This window comes from Sapajus apella, unplaced genomic scaffold, assembly GCF_009761245.1.
Source record: "Sapajus apella isolate SASKATOON/1434 unplaced genomic scaffold, GSC_monkey_1.0 scaffold21, whole genome shotgun sequence".
Classification (NCBI taxonomy): Eukaryota; Metazoa; Chordata; class Mammalia; order Primates; family Cebidae; genus Sapajus; species Sapajus apella.
In genome coordinates, this window is record NW_022436961.1 from 13,289,375 (window position 1) to 13,300,962 (window position 11,588).

An 11,588-nucleotide genomic window follows, 5' to 3' on the forward strand; every position below is an offset into this window, starting at 1 on the left:
AGTAAAGGAGAATGTAGTTTTTTGCCTTTTTCTTTTTTTTTGAGACAGAGTCTCACTCTGTCTTCCAGGCTGGAGAGGTGGAATCTTGGCTCACTGCAACCTCTGCCTCCCAAGTTCAAGCAATTATCCTGCCTCAGCCTCCCGAGTAGCTGGGATTACAGGCGCCTGCCACCATACCCAGTTAATTTTTGTATTTTTAGTAGAGACAGGGTTTCACCATGTTGGGCACCTCCGGTGATCCGTCTGCCTCAGCTTCCCAAAGTGTTGGGATTACAGGTGTGAACCACTGTGCCAGCTAGTTTGGTACCTTTTTCTCTGTTGGGCTTTAGTATATTATTTGCTGCAGGAGTTGATAATCTTGCCTTACATATGTTTTACTTGGAGAGCAAAGTAAAAAAACCTAATGCTGCCATAGACTGGGCCACGACAGTGGTCTGCATATCAAATTGGATATTCTTAAAACACTTACTCAAGATTATTGTTGAACATAGTACTGCAGATCATTGGGATCCTAAGAAAATAGTGAGTTAATGTTGTAAAGAGAGTTGACAGCTTTTTAAAAAAAGAATTGACTAATTGGTGGCTCTCAAGCTATTCTGGGGAGCCCTAGGGGTGTTCTTTGAGGTTATTTCAGCAGCTCCCTGGAGGTAAGGGAGGAAAAGAGGCAGAATATAGGTTTCAACCCCCATCTGAGTGTTCTTTTGTCTGTTGTGTATTTGCACTTCCTTGTCATTTATTATTTTTATTATTTTTTTTTATTTTTATTTTTTCCTGGTGGAGATGGCGTTTTACTGTGTTCCTCAGTCTAGTTTCAAAACTCCTGGCCTCAAGCAGTCCTCGCACCTTGGCCTCCCAAAGTGCTGGGATTACAGGCATGGGCCACTACTCCCACCACTTTGTTGTTTATGGAAAAGGTTCACATGTATCACCTCCCCAAATGTAAGGCTCAGAATAATAAGATAGTACATCTGAGTCTCTAGGGACCAAGTAAGGGGCACCTCAGTGGGAGATTGGTGTGCCTTGTTAGGAGGGCAAAGAAAGGACAAAGAGGAGTGAAAGGGAACTGAAGACAAGTTTTGCAGTTTTATACACGTGAGGGTTCACCTTTGTGTATAAATCTTTGGATGTTATGAGGTTTCTGGTATTTTAACCAGTTAGTGGTGTTTCTGTAGTTTTAAGCAGGTTTCTGTCTGAAGCTCCTTGATCTCTTCCATTCTGACCTTGTTCCTCCTGAAGACTGGTTTAAGTTTTTTTTTTTTTTTTTATAAAGATGGGGTTTCACCATGTTGGCCAGGCTGGTCTCGAACTCCTGATCTCAAGTGATCCACCCACCTCGGCCTCCCAAAGTGCTGGGATTACAGGTGTGAGCCACCACGCCTGGCCTGGTTTAAGTTTCTCTGATGTTTTTTTGTCTTTTTTTTTGAGACAGGGTCTTGCTCTGTTTCCCAGGCTTGAGAGCAGTGGCATAGTCTTGGCTCACTGCAACCTCTGCCTCCAGGTTTTAAGCAATTCTACTTTAGCCTCCCAAGCAGCTGGGAGTACAGTTGCCTGTCACCATGCCTGGCTTTTTTTTTTTTTTTTTTTTTTTTTTTTTGTATTTTTAATAGAGATGCGGTTTCACCATGTTGGCTGGGCTGGTCTCGAACTCCTGACTTCAGGTGATTCACCAGCCTTGGCCTCCCAAAGTGTTGGGATTACAGATCAGTGCCCAGTTTAAGTTTTGTATTTTTTTTTTAGTAGAGACAAGGTTTCACCATGTTAGCTAGGCTGGTCCTGAACTCCTGACCTCAAGTGTTCCGCCTGCCTTGGCCTCCCAAAGTGCTGGGATTACAGGCATGAGCCACCAAACCTGGCCTTCTAATGTTCTTCTATAACACATCTTAGTATTTTGTGTTATAATTATCTTTTAAGCACAGGTCTTTCTTGCTAATCTGTGCTCTTTAGGGGAATGGGGTATTCCTTTTCTTTGCTGATTAGTGCATTGTTATGTGGCTAAGTTCTGTCAGTCAGATGCCTCCTTCAGGTCTTTGTGGGGAGTGATGCTAAGAGCTCAGGACAATTAGAAATTATTCTCAGCAGTGATGGAGTCGTCAAAGACTTAGCAGAGGCATTGGTGAGTGTTTGGTGATAGTTCACAGGGAGATGTTTTAACTGGACACTTAATGTGGCATATTTGGCTGGGTTGTGCTGCTTGGTTGCTTATGGTGAAAACCTGCCTCTTGCCAAGCCTGCATCTCTAGCTTGCCCATTGACTCTGAGCTATTTGACACATACATTAACAACTTCTCGTTGCCCAATTTGATAGAGTCATTTTTTGTTGTTTGCTACTAAAATCTGCAAACGTATGGTGAATCTCCTGATTCTTTAATTGCATGCAACAGATGTTGGCTGGCTAATTGTAATAAAACATTGTTCCCAGGAACATCTACATCTTGAAAATCAACATCTTCCTAAGTCTTTCCGGCATAGCATCTCCTTTCTTCTTGCTGAAGAGGATTAGCCTTCCTTGTCTAGAGACCATGTAATGGCCTCACCTGAAGCAGATGCCTTGCAAAAGACTAAGTCCAGCCACATCTCTGCCTTCAGGCCAATAACTAGTCAGATCTCAACCATGATAGGGAAAGACAGTCCCTGATTTGGGAGGAAGTAAGTCACACAGCAAAGGAATGATAACCCTCTTGGAATTATAGCACTTGACTTGGGAGCAAATAGGTCACACACCAAAAAAATCATGGTACCATACAACTAATATGATATTTCAGCCACCCTGAAAAGGGAACCCTGAGAATGTTAGATCCTATTGCAGGGTTACAGGTGTGAGATTGTTTTAGGAACTCCTGATTCCGTGATTCTCGGAGAGTCACGCCGAATGTCCTGCCGACGGGTTTGTGCACAGCTGAGCTTGGTGAGGCTGCCAGGTCCCGAATTCCAGGGAGAGGCTGGCCAGGGCTTGGCTGCCATGCAGCTGCCCCAGAAACTGCAAGGGAAATTTGCTTCTCACTCCTTGCCCATCTCGACTGTAAAGCAAAGTGCAAAGAAGACTGGTGTCAAAGATAATTCTAAAAGAAAATACAATGAAAGCAAGGTCCTTTTATCAGGAGAAAACTAATATGAAATGTCATTTTTCTGATAGTTGAACTGAAGAATCAAATACGAAATTTCCTTATTCATGAGACACAAAAGGCAGAGAAAAAATAATTTTGCAGGAGCCTGGCCATGTTTTAAGAGTTTAAGTTTAGAAACAAAGCTCTGATGCATGATATGGTCTCACTCAGCTAAAGTGAGGATCTATAGGCTATGCATTTGTAAATACTTATTGAGCTAGCTGAGAACAAATTGATAAGGATTTCTAAGTGGATTCAGTGACATTTTTGATAGAAAGTTGATCTGGTTGAGCTTGCTGGTAGTCATTAGATTGTAGATTAATAATCACTCAGTGTTCAGAGGTATTGATCAGGTTGTCCAGGTCCAGTCGGGCATTAGCAACACATATTTGCATCAGAAAACTCTCACTGAACAATCCCATCACCTGTAGACCATGGGTGTAAAGTCTGCGTTTGTTGCCTAGGGGTCAACTTTGTAAGCAATGTGTTCACCTTCCCATGGTTCTCAAGTTTAAAATAGCCCTGTTTTGAAGAATGTGGTTGGTGCCTAGTGGGCGTTTGTTTGGTGTTGGATGAATGGATCCTCATCTGTTTTTAGAAGGTATTGAAAGCACTGTCAGGGCAGTGAAGAAAACAAAGCCCCAGCTTGTCCAGATGTGCGTGGCCAGCAGAACTCCAGATGGCACAAGGAAGGCATGTCCAGCAATATACGAAGATAATCAAAATCACTAGGCAAGTTTTACCGAGAAGAGCATAATTTTAATATTATGGCCTGGGTTTCCCTGGAGATCATGATAGCAAGAGAAAGGAGATGGTCACACAAACACATACTGTACGATCCCATTTAGATGAGGTGCCAGAGATGGCAGATATGTAGACACAGAAGGTCGACTAGCAGTTTGCTCTTGATGGGACTGAGAGGGCTATAGGAAGATGAGGAACTTCCTGGAGACTGGTTAAATGGCTGTGATCACAATGCTGATAGAGATGGACAGTGAAGCCCAGGCTGCTGAGGTCTCAAGCAGATGGAGATGAGGGAGTTAACCAGGAACTGGAGCAAAGCTCACTCTTGTCATGCCCTCACAAAGAGCTTGACTGCACTGTGCCCATTCCTGAGGGATCCATGGAAGGTTGAACTTAAGAGTGATGACTTGGGGCATCTAGTGGAAGAAATCTCTAAGCAGCCAAGTGTTCAAGATGTGACCTGGCTGCTTTTAATCACCTATGATCAGATGTGGTAACAAATGAATGAGTTAAAGTTGGAATTTATATTTAAAAGGAAAGAGAACATAAAGATTTGGAGAATTTGCAGCCTAGTAATATGGCAGAAAAGGAAAAGGTGTTTTCAGAAGAGGAATTCAAGTGGCTTATGGAGGAGCCACTTGCTAGAGAGATTAGACTGACTAAAAGGGAGCCAGTGCTAATATCCAAGACAATAGGAAAAAGGCCTTGAAATCATCTCAGAGATCCTAGGGATAGCTTCTTTCATCACAGGCCCAGAGGCCTAAGAGGAAAAAATGGCTTCATGGACCAGGTCCAGGACACCAATGCCCTGTATCACCTTGGGAGGCTGTTCCCTGCAACCCCTTGCTCCAGCCTCAGCTCAAAGGGCCTGAGACACACTTCAAGCTACCACTCTGGAAGGTGAAAATCATAAGCTGTGGCAGCTTTCACCTGGTACTAATCCTTCAAGCACACAGAATGCAAGTGAGACAGAGGCTTGGCAGCCTCTACCTGGATTTCAGAAGATGGATGGGAAAGCCTGGCTGCCCAAGTGGAGCCTGCTGCAGGGGTAAAGCCCTCACAGAGAGACTCTTATTAGGGCAGTGCTGAGGGGAAATCATGGGTTAGAGACCCCACACAGTCACCACCAGAGAACCACCTAGTGGAACTAAGATAAGGGGGCTGCTGTCCTCCAGACTCCAGAATGGTAGATACACCAGCAGCTTGCACCCAGCACCTGGAAAAGCTGCAGGCAGTCAGCTCCAACCCATGAGAGCAGCTGTGGGGGATGCACTCTGCAAACTCACAGAGATGGAGCTGCCCAGAGATTTGGGGGCCCACCCATGCAGCACTGTGTCCTGGATACATGACATGGAGTCATAAGAGATTGTTTTGGGCCTTGGAGATTTAATACCTTCCCTGCTGGGTTTCAAAATTGCATGATCCCTGTAGCCCCTTTCTTTTAGCCAGTTTCTCCCTTTGGGAATGGAAATGTTTGCCCAATGCCTGAACCACCATTGTACCTTGGAAGTAAATAACTTGTTTTGATTTTACAGGCTCATAGGTGGAAGGAGATGAGTCTTGAATGAGATCTAGGACTTTGCACTTGATGCTGGGATGAGTTAGGACTTTGAGGGACTGTTGGCAGGGAGTGATTATACTTTTCAATGTGAGGACATGAGATTTGGGGGCCAGGAGAAATTGATAAGGTTTGGATGTCTGTACCCTCAAAACTCAAGCTGAAATGTGATCTCCAGTGTTGAACTTGAGGCCTGGTGGGAGGTGTCCAGGTCATGGGGGTGGATTCAAGGAAGCATCTTTCCTTGCCTCTTCCAGCTTCCAGGGGTTTCTGGCAATCCTCGTGCTCCTTGTCTGTGGTCCCATTGCCCCAGTCCTTGTCTCCACCTTCAGGCAGCCGTCCCCCTGTATGTCTGTGCCTCCTCTCCTCTTCTTATACGGACATCAGTCATATCAGAAATTAGGTCCAGCTCTACTCCAGAATGACCTCATCTTAATGTATTTGATTGCATTTACAAAGACACTATTCCCAAATAAATTCATATGCTGACACTCCAGAAGGGACATAAATTTTGGGGGAGGTATCATTATTCAACCCAGTACAATCCACTGTCTCCTCAAAATTTATGTCTGTCCCATATGCAAAATATACTCACCCCATCCCAACATCCCCCAGAATCTTACTCATTCCGGCATTGATTATAAATCCAAAAGTCTCACCTAAATATGATGTAAACCCAGTATGGGTGAGACTCCATGTGTGACCCATCCTGGGAAAAATGCCTCTCTACCCTTGGACCCATGAAGCTAAAAAACAAGTCTCCTTCCAAAATACAAGGATGTGACAGGAATAGGATAGATATTTCCATTTCAAAAGGAATACATTCAAGAGAAAAAATGGAGAGGTCGTCAGGTTTTGGAAAGTTTGCAACCCAGCAGGGAATGTTCTTCCCTTAAGATTCTAGAGGTTGAGAATAATTGTCTGTGGTGCAACGCTCTGTCCTCTGGGCCCCCAGGGCAATCCACCTGCTCTGGCCACTGCATCTACAGCCCTTCCCCAAGGCCCATTCCTCCTTCATTCCATCTGATTGCTCTCCTCTTCAGTCCACATTGGCACTGTTTCTGCTGATATAAATTCTCAAAACCCTCATAGGTCTCCTATGTATGCTATTGGGGCTGTCACCACTAAACATGAGGGTTCTCTACAGGTCCTTTCTGTCTATTCCTAACTTCCCTGAGGTGGCTGCAGGATCTGTGAATCTCACTCCTAATTTCTTTAGCAAACAGCTGTCTGGCCACAGGCTTGACCCGTTCCTGTGCACACGTTCTGGACAGGCTGCAAATTTCCCAAGTCATTGTGGTGGCTCCTTTTGGTTGTCAGTTCCTTCCTCCATTTCATGGTTTACCTCTTGCATTTAGTACAAGCAGCAAGGAGAAGTCAAGATATGCCTTTCACACTTTGCTTGGAAATTTCCTCAGCTGAACATCCACATTGGTTTTTTATGATTTCCATTTTCCTTTACATAGTAGAACATGGTTCAACCAAATTCTCTGCATTTTATGAGAAGGGTGGCCGCTGCTCTGGTTTCCAATAGCACGTTCCTCATTTCCACCTGAGGCTCCACAGCCTCAACATCCACATTTTATCAATAGTCTCCCCAAGATGCTCTAGATTTTCCCTACCATGCCTCTAAAAATTCACCCCACCTGCACCCACTGCCCAGTTCTGAAGCCGCGTCCATGCTGCTGCGTGTCTGTCACAACAACACCCCTCTCAGCGCCAAGCCCACAACTGTCTCCTGGGGATGCCACAGTAAGTTACCAGGAACCTGGACAGCTTGAAGCAGCACAGAGGAAATCTTCCACAGCCCTAGAGGCAGGAGCCCGAGGTCCAGGTGCTTCTGATGCTGTGGGAAGGACCTGCTTCCCAGGTGCTTTGCTGGTGATCTGTGCTGTTCCTCCCTGGAGCTGCATCTTGCAATCTGCACTCTCATCCTCACACAGCGCTCCCCTGTGCTCTCTGTGGTGTCCAGGCAGCTCTGCTTCTTCCCAGACCAGGTTCTCCCCTTGCACCTGCCCTTCCTGCCAGAGTGAGCATCTTCTTCCCAGAGCCCTAGCCCACGACCCCCTTCATATATCATAGTTGTGGCTGGGCTTGTGTCTCCCCTTATGTAAAATTCACTTCCTTAGCAGACATCTGGGCCCAAGGGGTGTGTTAGAGAAAGAGCATATAATATATATACATTTTTGAGACAGGGTCTCACTCTGTCCCCCCGGCTGGAGTGCAGCCTCAACCTCTTGGGCTCAAGCAACCCTCCCACCCCAGCCTCCTGAGTAGCTGGTACCACAGGTGTGTGCCACCATGCGAATCTCTTTATGTTTAGTGAGATGGAGCCTCACTATGTTGCCACGGCTGGTCTCAAACTCCTGGGCTCAAGTGATCCTCCTGCCTCAGCCTTCCAAAGTGCTGGGACTATAGGCATGAGCCTCTGCTCCTGGCTGGCAGGGTATGACTTCCAGTTTGCCAGATGCACCTCTTGGGGGAAGGATCTGTGACTCCAACAAACTCCCCAGCATCTCTCTTTCCTGTCTCTGCGGCAGGGTCTGCAGTCAACAATGGCAAAGGTGAAAAGACCATACCTGCGGCTCGGCCTCGTGGCTAACTCGTGGAGCCAGCCTGAGCATTGGCTGCCTTCAGCTGTAGCCCTCCATTAACTAAGGTGCTTCTGTGCCCATTCATCACTGCTGTGGGGATTTGAGAAAAGAGAGCCATGTCGGAGAAAGCCCAGGTCAGGGAAATAACCTACCCTACCAGCAGACTGTCCTGGTCAAACGAGCCCATGATATTTCTATTAGCATGAAACAAGGCCTTCTACTTAACAACCTCTAACTTTAACCAGTGCCCTGATATTGTACTTCAGGAAATATTACAAAGAACAATAATATTTTCTAAATTTTAAGAAGAAATGAGTGCTTAAAAATGAATGAAATAGCCAGATTCTGTGAGCAATGATAAAAAAGAGTGAAGAAACATGTCCTTATGAATAAAGGAGATAAACACAGCTCCCAGTCGCCTTTTAAGGTGAAGGCGTGGACCCCTCAGGTCTGAGTGGTCAGGTGTGTGCGCAGATGCCACGTGGTGGCCATGGGAAGGTGGTCGCCTCAGCGGGGGCTTCCTTCCTGCCTGTGAAATCAGATGGAAACAGCTTGTACTGTTCTGGGGACAGTTGGGGACATTGCTCATCCATTTCTGATGCTTTGAAGGGAATGGGACACTTAGGACCCCATCAGAAACGCTCCGGCCAGCCATCCAGGCTCCAGATGGCCCAGAACTCGGATCCCATTGTCAAGCACAAACAATCCTTAAAAATTCCTCAGTGGGGACTTCACCATCTGGTAAAAGTTAAAGTTTGTAACGTACTAAGAGTAAATAACTGATCTATCTTTTCTTTCTTCTATCAACCCCAAAACACAAAGTGTCTGACTTTTGGGTTCACTGGGATACCCAGACAGCGTGGGGCACTGGAGGGCAGAAAACAAAGAATTAGGTGGAAATTCTGTTTCCTTTTACCTAGCAAACCATACACGACCTCAGGCCCTACTCCCGCAGTCTCCCCCTGCCCAGTGATTTCATCGATACTGACAGGCCTGTCCGCTCCTCTCAAATGGGCTGTAACAGGAGTGTGACAGGCATCATGTTTGTCAGATACCCACTCACGAATTCATCAATTATTTAACTAGCTAATTTGCTCCCAACAGGCACTGGGGATGTGGAGAAAGCCATCTGTCAGGGGGACGTGGAGAGGGATGACCAGCCACTGTCCGGGCTCTCTGGTCCGACTGGCCTGGGGACAGATGGACTGTCTACAGAAGGGTAGGTCTCAGACGCACCCATGCTGCACCTGCCCTCCAGCAGGCCTGGCGAGTTCAACAGGAGACACCAACCAGTGAAGGCAATGCCAGGCTCAGAGCAGTGAGTGCCAGGGCTACGTGGGTGGTGACTTCGAGGGTGCCACGTCTGACCTGATTTGAAAGTGGGCCGGCTTCTTGTCCTGGTAGAGCCCACCAGAGTCTGTTAACATCACTTTGGAGAGAAAGTATCAGCAACTGAGTGTGGGGTAGGGGTCTTTGAGTGATAATAAAACTTCAACCAAATACACATTCCACAGATTTTCAGGCCTGTGGGGGTAAACTCAAGGGCAGGCTGAATACAAACATTCTCCAAAAAGACAAGATATGGAATTAGCAAAATGTAGATTATTAGACCAGAATTTACATCAAATAATTAAGATAGATGATTCTGAGCTGAGGGATAAAATGCATTATGTGTACTGAGGAAGAACATTGCTGCTGTTTCTCCACAGTCCTTGATTCCTTACTGCTGAGGTCAAATGCCCAAACCAGTTCCCCCAGTGTGTAATTTCCATGTGTGTGACTTGACAACTTCACTGGCATTTATATATTATAAAGAAAATACCAAACAAAGATGGACTATTCTTCAATCTAATGCACTGTTTCAAAATTGCACTGTGAGTGGTGATTCTAGACAGCCCCCCTCTCAGCCAATGGCAAGAAAAGTTATAAGTAGGTGCATGAGCAAATATGAGATGGCAACAAAGTCCACTATTTAACTTCATCATTCAGAGGAAAAACGTGTTTGAAAATCATAAAACATCTCACCCGCCCCTCCGCCACCTCCTTTGGCTGCTCCTCCTACTCCCCCTGCCTGCGCCCTCCCTATGCTCCCCTCCCTTCTCCTATCTTTACAACAGGAGGTGGGTTTGCAACTTCGAGGCCCTGCCGGTTGACCTAGCTACGCCCTTGCCTCCTAAGGAACTTGGAGCTGCCTTCTTGGATGACCATGTTTCAAATGGATGGCTCCCAAGTCCTTGAGAAAGACATTTTTGGGCTGTAAAACTGTCAGGAAGCTTATTTAGCTTTTAAAAAGAGTTATACACATTTCAAAGGGGCAAAGCACTTTCAATTACAAGTTTTCTACAGTAAATGCTCTGAGAAAAGGTGCCAGGGCACTCTCCTGTTAATACAGGAAAAGTTACACCTCTTATTTTTAATTTGTATTTTCCTTACTTTTTACTTGCTCTTTTGGGAAACTGGAGTCAAGGAATTCACACTTTAAAGAAAGGTGATTGATTGACTGCTGACATGTTGGAATCCAATAGGCTTGACCCACAGTTTTTCCTGTGAGCAGCTGAGCAATGTCTGCCATCCCCTCCACCAGCTTCCTCAGTTCCATCCAAATTCATCAAAGGAGCGCCCTCCAGGACCTCTTCCGGGGCCTGGAATATGTCCCTAAAGAATATCAGAGCTCACCTCTGCCTTGGGAGCTGAGCAATCAACAATGACATGCAAAGTAAAGGCCAATAACTGACCTGAGAAACGTGATGCGTGCTACAGGCATGGAAGCAGAACAGGTTACAGAAGCCAGGGTACCCTGGCCCTGGAGCACACGATGAAGCTTCATTACTAAGTGGGCGTGGTGGGGCAGGAAGGTTTCCTTGAGGGGCAGAGACCTGAGCTTACTCCGGACGGTCAGGGTGAGGCGTCTGGAGGGACACGCAGGGCAGGGGCCACAGGAAGAGGCTGGCTCTTCCTCTGGCCGAACCAGGAGTCACCCGGGGCTCTGAACTGTGGAGTGGCCCTGGATCCTTCAGGGTTGAACTGACAGCAGACAGGGACTCCAGGGCAAGGCCAGGTGGGACTAGGAAGATCTTCAGAGGCCACCACCGCCACCCGCCAGGGAGGCATGGACTGGACTAGGTGGGACCACGGTGGTGGCCCAGGGGGCAGGGGAGGGGGGGAGAAACTGGCAGGGTTAGTAAATCGTGAAGATAAATCCAGCAGGTGGGAGGTGAGCATTAGAGAAGCCGAAATGTCTAAGGTCTGCTGGGAGCGATGGAGCCGCCTCTGCCCCTGGAGGGGAGTCCCGGCTGTATATGAGCATGAGGACTCTGGATGGCTGCAGGTGAAGAGATCCTGTCTCGAAGGCCAGGCTGAAGCGCCTCTGGATTGGGAGCAGCCTTGGCTGAGGCCTAACCCCAGGCCTCTGCAGTCCCCAGGGAGGGGCTGTGGCGGGGGTTGGGGTGGGGAGAGTGGGGGGTGGCGTTGAAAGTGCTGGAGACCAGGTCCAGGGAAGAGAGGGACGCAGAGGGCCCAGTCGGCCCCGGGTATCAGCCAGGGCTCCTCAGAAGAAGACAACTGCAGGAGGTGCGGACCTGAGGCAGT